The 19,765-nt window shown below is 53.7% G+C and overlaps 1 protein-coding gene across 1 annotated transcript in view; it reads left to right on the plus strand.

Annotated features, from left to right (window-relative positions):
- The window catches only part of LOC138740723 (gamma-aminobutyric acid receptor subunit alpha-3-like), a 95,489-nt gene that overhangs the window by 20,455 nt on the left and 55,269 nt on the right, over positions 1 to 19,765 (plus strand). The gene's annotated exons all lie outside the window — the stretch shown is intronic.

Below are 19,765 nucleotides of genomic sequence, written 5' to 3' on the forward strand. Positions count from 1 at the left end.
CATGGCCAGGACACACATGCATAGCCACTCACATACCCACACACCAACATACACACACACAGCCATACATACACATACACACACATGTGCACACCCACACACCTCCACACGTGCACACAGCATTACACATACACAGCTACAAACACACACACCCACACACCAACACGCACATGCATACACACATTGAGTTGCTGCAGCCACAGCCAGCCTGGCTCTGTGGAAGTCTTTGTGGATTAAAACCTGTTGTACAGTCTTCATCTTTGTGTGTGTCTGATTCTGGCTAACAGTGCACCACACTAACATACAGTTTTCCCACTCTGTTTCAACATGGCACTGCAGACGCACATCTCGATCAGATCCCTGTGTCCCCTGAAACTGCCTCACCACTCGCCCAGGAGCAGCCTGGATTACTTGTACCCTGGAGTTCTGCTGCAGCCCATGCTGGGAGAAGCATGTTTGCCTACCAAGCCTGTGATAACTCCCACAATGTTTACCCAGTGGCTTCAATAGTTGGCGGGTGACCTGACTGAAATGCTCCAACCACACAGACCATGGATCAGTTCTTTTTACAGGCTTTAATTTTCTTCCAAGTCTTGCTCCCTTTCCCTATCAGCACGCCCTGCCAGATCTACTTCCCTGTTCAATTCAGGTACCTCCACACATCCACACCACACACTATAATCCTCAGTCACACAGGCCTGCTTTGCCACCAACGTCAATTAGTAATCAGCAAAATGTTTCTATAGAGATCCATTAGACATGGGTTCACTGTAAGGCGAGAAGTCACTGTAAGATGTGGGCTCACCTACCAGCAAGGTGTGGGGTCACTGTTAGGTTATGAAACTGAGGGGGTGCTCCCTCCTCACTGACAACGCACAATATCAGGATACCCCTCCTCATGGACTCCCCAACACACCGGGATCACCTCATCATCAACTCTCCCCAACACCAGGATCCCCTTCCTCACTGACAACCCCCAACTCCAGAATCCCACTCCTCACTGATTCCCCCCAATTCCTGGATCACCCTGCTCACTGACTCTCCTGAACACTGGGATACCCCTCCTCACTGACTCCCAAATTCCAGGATCCCACTACTCACCAACTCTCCCCAACACGAGAATACCCCTCCTCACTGACTCCCCCAACTCCAGGATCCCCCTTTTCACTGACACCCCCAACACCATGATCCCCCTCCTCACTGACTGTCCTTAAAACTGGGATCCCCCTCCTCACTGACTCACAAATTCCAGGATCCCACTACTCACTGACTCTCCCCAACATGAGGATCCCCCTCCTCACTGACTCCCACCAACTCCAGGATCCCCCTCCTCACTGACACCCCCAACACCAGGATCCCCCTTCTTCACTGACTCTCCTCAACATCGGGATCTCCCCTCCTCACTGACTCGCAAACTCCAGGATCCCCCACCTTACTAACTCCCCCCAACACCAGGATCCCATTCTTCACTGACTCCCCAACACTGGGTTCTCTCTCCTCACTAACTCTCCCAAATAGCAGAATCCCCCTCCTCACTGACACCCGCAACACCGGGATCCCCTTCTTCACTGACTCTCCTCAACACCGGGATCCCCCTCCTCACTGGCTCACAAACATCCAGGATTCCCCTCCTCACTAACTCCTCCCAGCACCAGGATCCCCTCTCCTCAATGACTGCCCAACACTGGGATCTCTCTCTTCATTGATTCTCCCCAAAACCAGGATCCCCCTCCTCACTGTCTCCCTCCAACTCCAGGAACCCACTCCTCACTGACTCTCCTCAACAACAGTATCCCACCCCTCACTAACTCCCCCCAGCAGCAGAATCCTCCTCCTCATTGACTCCCAAACAATGGGATCCCCCTCCTCTTCAACTCTCCCCATCACCGTGATGCTCACTATCTCCCCCAAACACTGGGATCACCCTCCTCACTGCCTCCTAACACCAGGTTTTCACTCCTTACAAACTCTCCCCAACACTGGGATCTCCCTCCACACAGAATCCTGAACTCGAGGATCACCTTGCACACTGACTCCCAAACTCCAGCATCTCCCTCCTCTCTGATTCCCCAATACCAGGAACCCGCTCTTCAATGACTCTCCCCAGCACAGCGATTCCCCTCCACACCGACTCCCTAACAACAGGATCCCCTCCTCATCAACTCTTCCCAACACTGTGATCCCCCTGCTCACTGACTCACCCCAACACGATGATCCCCCACCTCACTGTCTCCCTCCAACTCCAGGAACCCACTCCGCACCGACTCTCCTCAACAGCAGGATCGCACTCCTCACTATCTCCCCCCAGCAGCAGAATCCTCCTCCTCACTGACTCCCCAACAACAGGATCCTCCTCATCAACTCTCCCCAACACTAGGATTCCCCTCCACACAGACTCCTGAACTCAAGGATCACCCTGCACACTGACTCCCAAACTCCAGGATCCCCCTCCTCACTGACTCCCCAATAAGCAGGAATCCACTCCTCAATGACTCTCCCCAGCACCGGGATCCCCCACCTCACCGACTCCCCAACAACAGGATCCCCTCCTCATCAACTCTCCCCAACACCGTGATTCCCCTCCTCACTGACTCTCCCCAACACCTGGAACCCCCTTATTAAAGACTTCCACCATCTCCATGATCCCCGTCCTCACTGACTCCCCCCAACTCCAGGATCCCCCTCCTCACTGACTCCCTTCCAACACCAGGATCTCCCTTCTTACTGACAGCCCCCAACACCAGGATCCCCCTCCTCACAGACTCATGAACTCCAGGATCCCCCTCCTCACTGTCTCCCCGCACCTCTAGTAGCCCACTCCTCACCGACTTTCCTCAACACTGGGATCACCCACCTCACTAACTTCCCCCAGCACCAGGATCCCCCTCCTCACTAACTACCCATTACCAGGATCCCCGTCCTCACTGACTCCTGAATTCCAGGATCCATCTACTCAGCGACTCTTCCCATTCCAGAATCCCCCTCCTCACTCAATCCTTTTACCTCTGGGATGGCACTCCTCACTGACTCCCACCAACACTGGAATCCACCTCCTAACTGACTCTCCCCACCACCGGATCCCCCTTCTCACTGACTCCCAAACTCCAGGATCCTCCTCCTCATTGACACCCCCAACACCGGGATCCACTCCTCACTGACTCTCCTCAACCCGGGATCCCCTTCCTCACTGACTCCCAAACTCCAGCATCCCCCTCCACACTAATTCCCACAGCACCGGGATCCCCTTTCTCATTGACTCCCCAACACTGCGATCACCTCCTCATCAACTCTCCCCACCACTAGGATCCCCTTCCTCACTGACTACCCCCAACTCCAGAACCCCCTCCTCACTGACTCCCCCCAACACCGGAATCACCCATTTCACTAACACTCCCCAACCCTAGGATCCCCTCCTCACTAACTCTCCTCAACACCAGTATCCCCATCCTCACTAATTCCCCAACACCGGGATCACTTCCTCATCAACTCTCCCCAACTCCAGGATCCTCTTCCTCACTGACTATCCCCAACTCCAGAATCCCTCTCTTCACTGATTCTGCCCAACTCCAGGAACTCCCAAACATCAGGATCTCTCCCCTCACTGGCTCTCCTCAAAACCGGGATCCCCCTCCTCACTGACTCCCAAATTCCAGGATCCCCCTCCACACTAGTTCTGACAGCACCGGGATCCCGTTCCTCACTGACTCCCCCAAACCGGGTTTCACCCCCTCATCAACTCTCCCCAACACTGGGATCCCCTTCCTCACTGACTACCCCCAACTCCAGAATCCCTCTCCTCACTGATTCCCCCCAACTTGAGGATCCCCCTCCTCACTGACTCTCCAACACCGGGATCTCTCTCCTCACTGTCTCCCCCCAACTCCAGGACCATAATTTTCACCAACTCTCCTCAACACCGGGATCACCCTTCTAACTAACCCCCCAACAACATGGTCCCCCTCCTCACTGACTCCCCAACACCGGGATCCTCCTGCTCATCAACTCTCCCAAACACCTCCTCCTAAATGACTCTCCCTGACACTGGGGTCTCCTTTCTTATCAACTCCCCCCAACACCGGGATTCCCCTCATCACTGACCCTGAACTCCAGGATTCCCCAACCTCACTGTCTTCACCCAACACCTCTCCCCCTCCTCATTGACACCCCCAAACACACGTATTACCCTTCTCACTGAATCCCCCCAACTCCAGGCTACACCTTCTTACTGGCTACCCCGAACACCAGGATCCCCCTCCTCACAGACACTTGAACTCCAGGATCCCCCTCCTCACTGACTCCCCCCCAACTCCAGTAGCCAAATCCTCACCTCACTGACTCCTCAATACCATTATCCCACTCCTCATTGACTACCCCTAACTCAATGATTCCCCCTTCTCACTGACTCCCCCCAACACCAGGATCCCCCTACTTACTGACTCCCACCAACACCAGAATCCCACACCTCATAGACTCATGAAATCCAGGATCCCCCTTCTCAGTGACTGCCCCCAACTCCAGTATCCAACTCCTCACCGATTTTTCTCAACACCTGGATTCCCCTCCTCACTGACTCCCCCAACACCAGGATTCCCCTCCTCACAGACTCATGAACTCCAGGATAGCCCTCCTCACTGACTCGCCCCAACTCCAGTAGCCCACCCAACACCGACTTTACTCAACACCGGGATCCCCCTCTTCACTAACTCCCCCCAGCACCAGAATCCCTCTCCTCATTGACTCCCCCACACCAGGATACCCCCTCCTCCACATAAATTCAGGATCCCAATCCTCACCGACGCTCCCCAACGCCGGGAGTTCCCTTCACACTGACTCCCTCCCGAAACCAGCATCACCTTCCTCATTGACACCCATAACTCAAAAACCCCTTCCGCACTGACTTCCCCCAACACTGGAAGCCTCCACTTCACTAACACACCACATCACTAGGATCTCCCTCCTCACCAACTCTCCTCAACACTGGTATCCCCCTACTCACTGACTCTCCCCAAAACCTGCATCCCCCTTCTTAATGACACACCCCAACCCAGGGATTCCCCTCCTCACTGACTCCTGCACTCCAGGATTTCCCTCCTCATCAACTCTCCCCAACACCGGGATCCCCATCTTCACAGAATCCCAAACTCCAGGATCTCCATCAACACTAATTCCCACACCACCGGGATCTGGCTCCTCACTGACTCCCCAACACCGGCATCACCTCATCATCAACTCTCCCCAACACCGGGATCCCCTTCCTCAGTGACTACCACCAACTCCAGAATCCCTCTCCTCACTGATTCCCCCCAACTCGAGGATCCCACTCCTCACCGACTCCCAAACTCCAGAATCCCACTACTCACTGACTCTCCCCCACACGAGGATCCCCCTCCTCAGTGAGTCCCCCCCCAACTCCAGGATCCCCCTCCTCACTGACACCCCCAACACCGGGATCACCCTCCCCACTGACTCTCCTCAACACCGGGATCCCCCTCCTAAATGACTCGCAAATACCAGGATCCAACTCCTCACTAACTCCCCAGAGCACCAGGATGCCCCTCCTCACTGACTCGCCAAAACCGGGATCTCCGTCCACACTGAATCCCCACAGCACAAAGATTCCCAACTTCACATATTCTCCCCAACACTGGGATCCCCCTCCTCACTGACTCCCCCATCACCGGGATCCCCCTCCTAAATGACTCGCAAATACCAGGATCCAACTCCTCACTAACTCCCCCCAGCACCAGGAGCACCTTCCTCACTGACTCCCCAACACCGGGTTCTCTCCCCTCACTGACTCTCCCAAATAGCAGAATCCCCATCCTCACTGACTTTCCACAACTCCAGGATCCCCCTCCTCATCGACTCTCCTCAACACCGGGATCATCCTTCGAACTAACCCCAGCACCTTGGTCCCCCTCTTCACTGACTCCAACAGCAGAATCCCCTGCTCACTGACTCCCCACTCACCAGGATCCCCCTCCTCACTCTCTCCCCAACACCGGTATCCTCCTCCTAAATGACTCTCCCCGACACTGGGGTCCCCTTTCTTATCAACTCCCCCCAACACCGGGATTCCCCTCATCACTGTAACTGAACTCCAGGATTCCCCAACCTCACTGTCTCCACCCAACACCTCTCCCCCTCCTCATTGATACCCCCAAACTCACGTATTACCCCTCTCACTGAATACCCCCAACTCCAGGCTACATCTTCTTACTGGCTACTCCGAACACCAGGATCCCCATCCTCACAGACACTTGAACTCCAGGATCCCCACTCCACACTGACTCCCCAACACCAGCATCCCTCTCCTCATTGACAGCCCCAAACTCCAGAATCCCCTCCTCACTGACTCCCCCAACACTGGAATCTCCCACTTCACTAACACTCCCCAACACTAGGATCCCCTTCCTCAACAACTCTCCTCAACAAAGGTATCTCCCTCCTCACTGACTCTCCCCGACAACTGTATTCCCCTTGTTACTGACTCCACCAAGACCAGGATTCCCCTCCTCACTGACTCATGAATTCCAGGATTCCACTCCTCACCGACTCTCCTCAACACTGGGATCCCATCCTCACTGACTCCCCTCAACACCTATTCCCCTCCACATTGACTCCCCCTAACTCAAGAATTCCCCTTCTCACGGATTCCCCTTCTCCCAAATAGCAGGATCCTTCTCCTCACTGACGCCACGCAACTCCAGGATCCACTTCCTCACTGACTCCCCCCAGCTCCAGGACTCCACTACTCACTGACTCTCCTCAACACCAGGATCACCCTCCTAACTAACTCCCCCCAGCACCATGGTCCCCCTCCTCACTGACTACCCAACAGCGGGATCACCCTGCTCACTGACTCCCCACTCATCAGGATCACCCTCCTCACCCACTCTCTCCAACACCGGTATCAACCTCCTAACTGACTCTCCCGACTCCGGAATCCCCTTTCTTATCAACTCCCACCAACACCGGGATACCCCTATCACTGACTCCCAAACTCCAGGATCCCACTACTCACCGACTCTCCCCAATACGAGGATCCCCCTCCTCACTGACTCCCCCCAACTCCACGATCCCCAACCTCACTGACACCACCAACAATGGGACCCCCCTCCTCACAGTTTACCCACAACTCCAGAATACCTCTCCTTACTGACTCTCCCAAAGACCAGGATCCCCCTTGTCACTGACTCCCCCCAACTCCAGGATCCCCCTCCGCACTGACTCCCCCCAACTCCAGGATCCCCCTCCTCACTGACTCCGCCCAACACCAGGATCCACCGCCTCACTGATTCTCTTCAACACGGGGATCGCCCTCCACACTGACTCCCAAACTCCAGGATCCCCCTCCTCTCTAATTCCCCTAGCACCGGGATCCCCCTCCTCACTGACTCCCCAACACTGGGATAACCTCCTCATCAACTCTCCTCAACACCAGGATCCCCCCTCCTCACTGACTGCCCCCAACTCCAGAATCCCTCTCATCACTGATTTAACCAAACTCCAGGATCCCCCTCCTCTCTAATTCCCCTAGCACCGGGATCCCCCTCCTCACTGACTCCCCAACACTGGGATAACCTCCTCATCAACTCTCCTCAACACCAGGATCCCCCCTCCTCACTGACTGCCCCCAACTCCAGAATCCCTCTCATCACTGATTTAACCAAACTCCAGGATCCCCATCTTCACCGACTCTCCTTAACACCAGGATCACCCTCCTCACTGACTCCCCCCAACTCCAGGATCCCCCTCCTCACTGACTCCGCCCAACACCAGGATCCGCCGCCTCACTGATTCTCTTCAACACGGGGATCCCCCTCCACACTGACTCCCAAACTCCAGGATCCCCCTCCTCTCTAATTCCCCTAGCACCGGGATCCCCCTCCTCACTGACTCCCCAACACTGGGATAAACTCCTCATCAACTCTCCTCAACACCAGGATCCCCCCTCCTCACTGACTGCCCCCAACTCCAGAATCCCTCTCATCACTGATTTAACCAAACTCCAGGATCCCCATCTTCACCGACTCTCCTTAACACCAGGATCCCCCTCCTCACTGACTGCCCCCAACTCCAGAATCCCTCTCATCACTGATTTAACCAAAGTCCAGGATCCCCATCTTCACCGACTCTCCTTAACACCAGGATCCCCCTCCTCACTGACTCCCCAAAACCGGGATACCCCTCCGCACTGAATCCCCACAGCACCAGGATTGCCATCTTCACCTATTCACCCCACACCGGGATCTCCCTCCTAACTGCCTCCCCCCAACACCCAGCCCCTCTTCATTGACTCCCCCTAACACAATGATCCTCCTTCTCACTGACTCCCCACAACACCAGGAACACCATACTTACTGACTCCCCCAACACCAGGATCCCACACCTCACAGACTCATGAACTCCAGTATACCATTCCTCACAGACTCTCCTCAACACCTGGATCCCCCTCCTCACTAAGTCCCCCAATCACAGGATCACTTTACTTACCAATTTTCATCAACACCAGGATCCCCCTCCTCACTGACTCCCCCAACACCAGGATCCCCCTCCTCACAATCTATCCCCAACTACAGAATCCCCCTTCTCACTGACTCCCCCAAAATCCAGGACCCCACTACTCACTGACTCTCCTCAACACCGTGATCACGCTCCTAACTAATTCCCCCCAGCACAAAATGGTCCACTCCTCATTGACTCCCCAACAGAGGGATCCCCCTGTTCACTGTCTCCCCCTGTACCAGTATCCCCTCCTCACCAACTCTCCCCAACACTGGTATCCCCTGCTCACTAACTCCCCCAACACCAGGATCTCCCTCCTCACCAACTATCCCCAACTCCGGGATCCCCCTCCTCACAGACTCTCCTAACACAAGGATCCCACTCCTCATTGACTCCTGAGCTCGAGAATCCCACTCCTCACCGACTCTCCCCAACACAGGGACACCCCTTTTCACTAACTCTGCTCAACACCAGGATACCACTCCTCACAGACTCCCACAACTCCAGTATCCAACTCCTTACAGACTCTCCTCAACACCTGGATCCCCCTCAGGATCCCACTACTCACAGATTTTCCTCAACACCCGGATCCCCCTCCTCACTGACTCCCCCACAGCTCCTGTAGCCCATTCCACACCGACTTTCCTCAACACCGGGATCCCCTTCTTCACTAACTCCCCCAGCACCAGGAACCCCCTTGTCACTGACTCCCCCCAACACCAGCAACCCCCTCCTCATTGACACCCCCAAACTCCAGAACCCACTCTTCACTGACTCCCCCAACACTGGAATCTCCCACTTCACTAAACATTCCCCAACACTAGGATCCCCCTCCTCACCAACTCTCCTCAACACCGGTATCCCCCTCCTCATTGACTCTACCCGACACCTGCATTCCTCTTGTTACTGACTCCCCCAACAACAGGATTCCCCTCCTCACTGACTCATGAATTCCAGGATTCCCCTCCTCACCAACTCTCCTCAACACCGGGATCCCATCCTCACTGACTCCCCCCAACACCTATCCCCCCTCCTCATTGAATCCCCTAACTGACGGATTCACCTTCTCACGGACTGCACCCAACACCAGGATTCCCCTCCTCACTGACTCATGAATTCCAGGATTCCCCTCCTCACCAACTGTCCTCAACTCCGGTATCCCCCTCCTCACTGACTCCCCAACACCGTGATCACCTCCTCATCAACTCTCCCCAACAGCAGGATACCCTTCCTCACTGACTCTCAAACTTCATGATCCCCCTCCTCACTAACTCCCCAGAGCACCAGGATGCCCCTCCTCACTGACTCGCCAAAACCGGGATCTCCCTCCACACTGAATCCCCACAGCACAAAGATTCCGAACTTCACCTATTCTCCCCAACACTGGGATCCCCCTCCTCACTGACTCCCCCAACACTGGGATCACCCTCCCCACTGACTCTCCTCAACACCGGGATCCCCCTCCTAAATGACTCGCAAATACCAGGATCCAACTCCTCACTAACTCCCCCCAGCACCAGGAGCACCTTCCTCACTGACTCCCCAACACCGGGTTCTCTCCCCTCACTGACTCTCCCAAATAGCAGAATCCCCATCCTCACTGACTCTGCTCAACACCGGGATCCCCCTCTTCATCGACTCCCAAACTCCTTGATCCCTCTCCTCACTAACTCCCCACTGCACCAGGATGCCCCTCCTCACTGACTCCCCAAAACCGGGATCCCCCTCCACACTGAATCCCCTCGGCACCAGGATTCCCATCTTCACCTATTCTCCCCAACATTGGCATCCCCCTCCTAACTGACACCCCCCCCAACACCCAGCCCCCTCTTCATTGACTCCCCCTAACTCAATGATCCCCCTTCTCACTGACTTCCCCCAACTCCATGATCCCCCTCCTCACTGACTCACCCCAACTCCAGGTTCCCACACCTCACCGACTCTCCTCAACACTGGGCTCCTCCTCCTCACTTACTCCCAAATTCCAGGATCCCCCAATGATTAATTCCCCAATCACCGGAATCCCCCTCCGCACTGAATCCCCACAGTACCAGGATTCCCCCTCCTAACTGACTCCCCCAACAACCATCCCTCTATTCATTGACTCCCCTAACTCACTGATTCCCCTTCTCACAGATGCCCCCCAACACCAGGATCCCACACCTGAGAGAGTCATGAACATCAGGATACCCCTCCTCATAGACTCCCCCAACTCCAGTATCCAACTCCTCACAGACTCTCCTCAACACCTGGATCCCCCTCCTCATCCAGCGCAGGATCCCACTACTCACCGATTTTCCTCAACACCAGGATCCCCCTCCTCACTGACTCCCCCAACACCAGGATCCCCCTCCTCACCAATTATCCCCAAATCCAGGATCCCCTCCTCACAGACTCTCCAAACACGGGGATCCCACTCCTCATTGACTCCTGAGCTCGAGAATTCCATTCCTCTCCGACTCTCCCCAACACAGGGACACTACTTTCACTAACTCTCCTCAACAACGGGATCAACCTCCTCACTGGAATCAAACATCCAGGATCCCCCTCCTCACTAACTACCCCCAGCACCAGGATCCCCCTCCTTACTGACTACCCAACACTGGGATCACTATCCTCACTGACTCTCCACAATACCAGGATCCCCCTCCTCACTGTTTCCCTCCAACTCCAGGAACTTTCTCCTCACCGACTGCACAACAACAGGATCCCCTCCTCATCAACTCTCCCCCACACTGTGAACCCTCACCTCACTGACTGCCCCCAACTCCATGATCCCCCTCCTCACTGACTCACCCCAACTCCAGGTTCCCACACCTCACCGACTCTCCTCAACACTGGGCTCCTCCTCCTCCTCACTTACTCCCAAATTCCAGGATCCCCCAATGATTAATTCCCCAATTACTGGAATCCCCCTCCGCACTGAATCCCCACAGCACCAGGATTCCCCCTCCTAACTGACTCCCCCAACAACCATCCCTCTATTCATTGACTCCCCTAACTCACTGATTCCCCTTCTCACAGATGCCCCCCAACACCAGGATCCCACACCTGAGAGAGTCATGAACATCAGGATACCCCTCCTCATAGACTCCCCCAACTCCAGTATCCAACTCCTCACAGACTCTCCTCAACACCTGGATTCCCCTCCTCACTAAGTCCCTCCAGCACAGGATCCCACTACTCACCGATTTTCCTCTAAACTAGGATCCCCCTCGTCACTGACTCCCCCAACACCACGATCCCACTCCTCACAGACTCATGAACTCCAGGATTCCCCTCCCTCACTGATTCCACCCAATTCCAGTAGCAGCTCCTCACCAACTTTCCTCAACACTGGGATCCCCATCCTCACTAAATCCCCCCAGTACCACGATCCCCCTCCTCACTGACTACCCCCCAACACCAGGATCTGCTGCCCTCACCGAATTTCTTCAACACCGGGATCCCCCTCCACACTGACTCCCAAACTTCATGATCCCCTCCTCACTAATTCCCCCAGCACCGGGATCCCCTTCCTCACTGAATACTCAATACTGATATAACCTCCTCATCAACTCTCCCCAACACCAGGATCCCCCTCCTCACTGACTCCACCCAACTGCAGAATCCCGCTCATCACTGATTTAACCTAACTCCAGGATCCCACTACTCACAAACTCTCCCCAACACGGGATCTCCCTCCTCACTGACTCCTGAACTTCAAGATCCCCCTCCTCACTAACTGCCCCCAGCACAAGTTTCCTCCTCCTCATTGACTCCCCAAGAAACAGGATCTCTCTTCTCACTGACTCTCCCCAATGCCAGGATCCCCCTCCTCACTCTCTCTCCACAACTCTAGGCTACTACTAATTACTGACTATCCTCAGCAGTGGGATCTATCTGCTCACTGATTCCCCCCAAACCTGGGATCCTACACCTCACTGACTCCCAACACCAGGAATCCCTTCCTCACCAACACTCGCCAACACCAGTATCCCCCTCCTCACCAACTCACCCCAACAACAGAATTCCCTTCCTCACCAACTCTCCCAAACACCACGATCCCCCTCCTCACTGACTCCCTGCAACACTAGGATCCCCTTCCTCACTGATTCGCCAATACCACGATCCCCATTCTCACAGACTCCTGAAATCCAGGATCCCCCTCCTCACTGACTCCAAAACTCCAGGATCCCACTCCTCACTGATTCCCCAATACTGCGATCTCTCTTCTCACTGACAACCCCCTTCACCAGGATTCCCCTCCTCACTGACTCTGCCAACACCAGGATTCCCCTCCTCACCAACTCTCCCCAACACCGCAATTCCCCTCCTCACTGACTCTCCGCAACACTAGGATCCCCTGCCTCATTGATTCCCCGACACCACGATCTCCATCCTGAAATCCAGGATCCCCCTCCTCACTGACTCCAAATCTCCAGGATACCCCTCCTCACCGACTCCCCAATACCAGGATCCCCTCCTCACTGACTTTCCCCAACACTGGGATCCCCTTCCTCACCAACTTTCCCCAACACTGGGATCCCCCTCCTCACTACTCTCCCCAACATCAAGGATCCGCCACCACACCGACTCTCTCCAACACAAGGGTCCCCCTTCTTACAGTCTATCCCCAAATCTATAATTCCCCTCCTCATCGTCTCTCCTTAACACTGGGAACCCCTCCTCAGTGACTCCCAATCTCCAGGATGCCACACCTCATTGACTCCCTAACACTGGGATCTCTCTCCTCACTGACAACCACCTTCACCAGGATAACCTCCTCACTGACTGCCAACACCAAATTCCCCACCTCACCAACTCTCCACAACATCTCAATCCCCCTCCTCATCAATTTTCCCCAAGACCAGGATCCCCCTCCTCACAGATTCTCCCAAACACCATGACCCTCCTCCTCACTGACTCCAGAACTCCAGGAGCCCCCTCCTCACTGACTCCCCAATACTGGAATCTCCCTCTTCACTGACTCCCCAATACCAGGATCCCACTCTCACTGACTTCTTCCAACACTGGATTCCAAATCATCACCAACTTTCCCCAAACCTGGGATCCCACACCTCACTGACTCCAAACACCAGGAATCCCTTCCTCACCAACACTCGCCAGCACCAGTATCCCCCTCCTCACCAACTCTCCCCAACACCAGAATTCCCTTCCTCACCAACTCTCCCAAACACCACGATCCCCCTCCTCACTGACTCCCTGCAACACCAGGATCCCCTTCCTCACTGATTCGCCAATACCACGATCCCCATCCTCACAGACTCCTGAAATCCAGGATCCCCCTCCTCACTGACTCCAAAACTCCAGGATCCCACTCCTCACTGATTCCCCAATACTGCGATCTCTCTTCTCACTGACAACCCTCTTCACCAGGATTCCCCTCCTCACTGACTCTGCCAACACCAGGATTCCCCTCCTCACCAACTCTCCCCAACACCGCAATTCCCCTCCTCACTGACTCTCCGCAACACTAGGATCCCCTGCCTCATTGATTCCCCGACACCACGATCTCCATCCTGAAATCCAGGATCCCCCTCCTCACTGACTCCAAATCTCCAGGATACCCCTCCTCACCGACTCCCCAATACCAGGATCCCCTCCTCACCAACTTTCCCCAACACTGGGATCCCCCTCCTCACTACTCTCCCCAACATCAAGGATCCGCCACCACACCGACTCTCTCCAACACAAGGGTCCCCCTTCTTACAGTCTATCCCCAAATCCATGATTCCCCTCCTCATCGTCTCTCCTTAACACTGGGACCCCTCCTCACTGACTCCCAATCTCCAGGATGCCACACCTCACTGACTCCCTAACACTGGGATCTCTCTCCTCACTGACAACCACCTTCACCAGGATAACCTCCTCACTGACTGCCAACACCAAATTCCCCACCTCACCAACTCTCCACAACATCTCAATTCCCCCTCCTCATCAACTTTCCCCAAGACCAGGATCCCCCTCCTCACAGATTCTCCCAAACACCATGATCCTCCTCCTCACTGACTCCAGAACTCCAGGAGCCCCCTCCTCACTGACTCCCCAATACTGGAATCTCCCTCTTCACTGACTCCCCAATACCAGGATCCCACTCTCACTGACTTCTTCCAACACTGGATTCCCAATCATCACCAACTTTCCCCAAACCTGGGATAACCCCTCCTCAATACTCTCTCCAACACTGGGATCCCCCTCCTCACTGACTCCTAAACTCCAGGATCCCTCTCCTCACTAACTCCCCCCAGCACCAGGAACCCCCTCCTCATTGACTCCCCAACACCAGGACCTCTCTTCTCACTGACTCTCCACAATTCCAGGATTCCCCTCCTCACTGTCTCCCCACAACTCTAGCCTCCTATTAATCACTGAGTACCCTCAGCAGTGGGATATATCTGATCACTGATTCCCCAAAACACTGGGATCCCCCTCCTCACTGACTCACAACACCAGGATTACCATCCTCACCAACTATCCCAACACTGGGAACCACCTCCTCACTGACCCTCCATAACACTGGGAACACCCTCCTCATGGACTCTTCCCAAATCTAGGATCCCCCTCCTCATTGATTCTCCCCAATACCAGGATCTGCCTCCTCACTGACTCCCAAAATCCAGGATGCCCTCCCTCACTGACTCCCCAACACCGGGATCTGTCTCCTCACTGACAACCACCATCACCAGGATACCCTCCTCACTGACTCTGCCAACATCAGGATCCCCCTCCTCACCAATTCTCCTCAACACTGGTATCCCTCTTCTCACTAACTCGCTAAACACCAAGGTCCCCCTCACCAACTCTCCCAATACCAGGATCCCCCTTTTTACTGACTTCCCCACCACATGATCCCCCTCCTCACTGACTCACAACACCAGGATTCCCATCCTCACCAACTCTCCCCAACACTGGGAACCACCTCCTCACTGACCCTCCCTAACACTGGGATCCCCCTCCTCATGGACTCTTCCCAAATCTAGGATCCCCCTCCTCATTGATTCTCCCCAATACCAGGATCTGCCTCCTCACTGACTCCCAAAATCCAGGATGCCCCTGCTCACTGACTCCCCAACACCGGGATCTGTCTCCTCACTGACTCCAAAACTCCAGGATCCCACTCCTCACTGATTCCCCAATACTGCGATCTCTCTTCTCACTGACAACCCTCTTCACCAGGATTCCCCTCCTCACTGACTCTGCCAACACCAGGATTCCCCTCCTCACCAACTCTCCCCAACACCGCAATTCCCCTCCTCACTGACTCTCCGCAACACTAGGATCCCCTGCCTCATTGATTCCCCGACACCACGATCTCCATCCTGAAATCCAGGATCCCCCTCCTCACTGACTCCAAATCTCCAGGATACCCCTCCTCACCGACTCCCCAATACCAGGATCCCCTCCTCACCAACTTTCCCCAACACTGGGATCCCCCTCCTCACTACTCTCCCCAACATCAAGGATCCGCCACCACACCGACTCTCTCCAACACAAGGGTCCCCCTTCTTACAGTCTATCCCCAAATCCATGATTCCCCTCCTCATCGTCTCTCCTTAACACTGGGACCCCTCCTCACTGACTCCCAATCTCCAGGATGCCACACCTCACTGACTCCCTAACACTGGGATCTCTCTCCTCACTGACAACCACCTTCACCAGGATAACCTCCTCACTGACTGCCAACACCAAATTCCCCACCTCACCAACTCTCCACAACATCTCAATTCCCCCTCCTCATCAACTTTCCCCAAGACCAGGATCCCCCTCCTCACAGATTCTCCCAAACACCATGATCCTCCTCCTCACTGACTCCAGAACTCCAGGAGCCCCCTCCTCACTGACTCCCCAATACTGGAATCTCCCTCTTCACTGACTCCCCAATACCAGGATCCCACTCTCACTGACTTCTTCCAACACTGGATTCCCAATCATCACCAACTTTCCCCAAACCTGGGATAACCCCTCCTCAATACTCTCTCCAACACTGGGATCCCCCTCCTCACTGACTCCTAAACTCCAGGATCCCTCTCCTCACTAACTCCCCCCAGCACCAGGAACCCCCTCCTCATTGACTCCCCAACACCAGGACCTCTCTTCTCACTGACTCTCCACAATTCCAGGATTCCCCTCCTCACTGTCTCCCCACAACTCTAGCCTCCTATTAATCACTGAGTACCCTCAGCAGTGGGATATATCTGATCACTGATTCCCCAAAACACTGGGATCCCCCTCCTCACTGACTCACAACACCAGGATTACCATCCTCACCAACTATCCCAACACTGGGAACCACCTCCTCACTGACCCTCCATAACACTGGGAACACCCTCCTCATGGACTCTTCCCAAATCTAGGATCCCCCTCCTCATTGATTCTCCCCAATACCAGGATCTGCCTCCTCACTGACTCCCAAAATCCAGGATGCCCTCCCTCACTGACTCCCCAACACCGGGATCTGTCTCCTCACTGACAACCACCATCACCAGGATACCCTCCTCACTGACTCTGCCAACATCAGGATCCCCCTCCTCACCAATTCTCCTCAACACTGGTATCCCTCTTCTCACTAACTCGCTAAACACCAAGGTCCCCCTCACCAACTCTCCCAATACCAGGATCCCCCTTTTTACTGACTTCCCCACCACATGATCCCCCTCCTCACTGACTCACAACACCAGGATTCCCATCCTCACCAACTCTCCCCAACACTGGGAACCACCTCCTCACTGACCCTCCCTAACACTGGGATCCCCCTCCTCATGGACTCTTCCCAAATCTAGGATCCCCCTCCTCATTGATTCTCCCCAATACCAGGATCTGCCTCCTCACTGACTCCCAAAATCCAGGATGCCCCTGCTCACTGACTCCCCAACACCGGGATCTGTCTCCTCACTGACAACCACCATCACCAGGATACACTCCTCACTGACTCTGACAATACAAGGATCCCCCTCCTCACAAACTCCCCCCCAACACCATGATCCTCCTCCTCACTGACTCCTGAACTCCAAAATTCAACTCCTCACCGACTCTGCCCAACACCGGATCCCACTTCTCACTGACTCCTGAACTCAAGGTTCCCCCTTCTCACTGAATCCCCCAACATCAAGGTGCCCCTCCTCACTGACTCCCCAACACCAACTCTCCCAATACCAGGATCCCCTTCTTAATAACCATATAACCATATAACCATTTACAGCACAGAACAGGCCAGTTCGGCCCTACTAGTCCATGCCGTAACAAATCCCCACCCTCCTAGTCCCACTGACCAGCACCTGGTCCATACCCCTCCTGTCCTCTCCTCTCCATGTAACTATCCAGTCTATCCTTAAATGTAACCAATGATCCTGCCTTAATCACGTCTGCCGGAAGCTCATTCCACATCCCTACCACCCTTTGTGTAAAGAAATTTCCCCTCATGTTCCCCTTATAATTTTCCCCCTTCAATCTTAAACCATGCCCTCTAGTTTGAATCTCCCCCACTCTTAATTGAAAAATCCTATCCACATTTACTCTGTCTGTCCCTTTTAAAATCTTAAAAACCTCTATCAAATCCCCCCTCAATCTTCTACGCTCCAGAGAAAAAAGCCCTAGTCTGCAGAACCTTTCCCTGTAACTCCAACCTTGAAATCCTGTCAACATTCTTGTGAACTTTCTCTGTACTCTCTCTATTTTGTTTCTTTCCTATAATTTGGTGACCAAAACTGTACACAGTACTCCAAATTTGGCCTCACCAATGCCTTGTACAATTTCATCATAACCTCCCTACTCTTGAATTCAATTCTCCGATTTATGAAGGCCCACATTCCAAATGCCTTCTTCACCACACCATCTACCTGAGTATCAGCCTTGAGGGTACTATTTACCATCACTCCTAAATCCCTTTGTTGCTTTGCACATCTCAATAGCCTACCATTTAATGCATATGACCTATTTAGGTTTGCCTTTCCAAAATGTAACACCTCACACTTATCTGTATTAAATTCAGCCATTTCTCAGCCCACACTTCCAGCCTTCCTAATCACCTTTTAATCTATGGTAATCTTCCTCACTGTCCACAACACCACCAATCTTTGTATCATCCGCAAACTTGCTTATCCAATTCTCCACCCCTACTTCCAGATCGTTAATATATATAACAAACAATAGTGGACCCAGGACCGATCCCTGAGGAACTCCATTAGTCACCGGCCTCCAATTGGACAAACAATTTTCCACCACTACTCTCTGACACCTCCCATCCATTGCACTACCTCCTTATTTATACCTAATGCCTCCATCTTTTTTCCTAACCTCCTGTGGGGAACTTTGTCAAAAGCTTTACTAAAGTCTAAATAGACAACATCCACAGTTTTCCCTTCATCAACCTTTTTTGTAACCCCCTCGAAAAACTCAATCAGGTTTGTCAAGCATGATCTACCCCTGACAAAACCATGCTGATTACTCCCTAGCAATCCCTGTACCTCCAAATATTTGTAAATACCATCCCTCAGAACACTTTCCATCAACTTACCCACCACAGACGTCAGACTCACGGGCCTATAATTCCCAGGTTTATATTTGGACCCTTTCTTAAACAGCGAAACCACATGTGCCACCTTCCAATCCTTTGGCACTACCCCCGTGACCAGTGACATCCTAAATATCTCTGTTAATGGCCCCACTATCTGTCCACAAGCCTCCCTGAGTGTCCTTGGGAATATTTTGTCCGGTCCTGGAGATTTATCCACCTTTATCTTTTTCAACACAGCCATCACTACCTCCTCGATTTGCTCTTCTCCAATCCAGAACAACAACTTTAGGCCCCTCCTTGCTCTTCCCTAAAACTACCCAAAAACTAACAGAGTTATGATCACGAGACCCAATTTGTTCTCCAACATTAATGTCCGATACCTGACCTAGCTCATTCCCTAACAGGAGATCTAGTATTACACCGTCCCGAGTCGGTTCTTCTACTCATTTATTTAGAAAACAATCTTGAACACATTTAACGAACTCTAGCCCATCCAGCCCTCTAACTGTATGGGTATCCCAATCAATGTGAGGGAAGTTAAAATCTCCCATGATCACACATATACGTTATCTCCCTACAAATTTGTTCCTCTAATTTTCTTGGCCCATTTGGTGGTCTGTAATACATCCCTATTAGCACCCTCATGCCTCCTTCACCCCTCAATTCCACCCAAACATCCTCACTGGATGATCCCTCCAGACCATCCTGCCACTTCACGGCAGTAATGCCCTCCTTAACAAG

The sequence above is a fragment of the Narcine bancroftii genome, chromosome 8 (genome assembly GCF_036971445.1).
Source record: "Narcine bancroftii isolate sNarBan1 chromosome 8, sNarBan1.hap1, whole genome shotgun sequence".
Taxonomy (NCBI): domain Eukaryota; kingdom Metazoa; phylum Chordata; class Chondrichthyes; order Torpediniformes; family Narcinidae; genus Narcine; species Narcine bancroftii.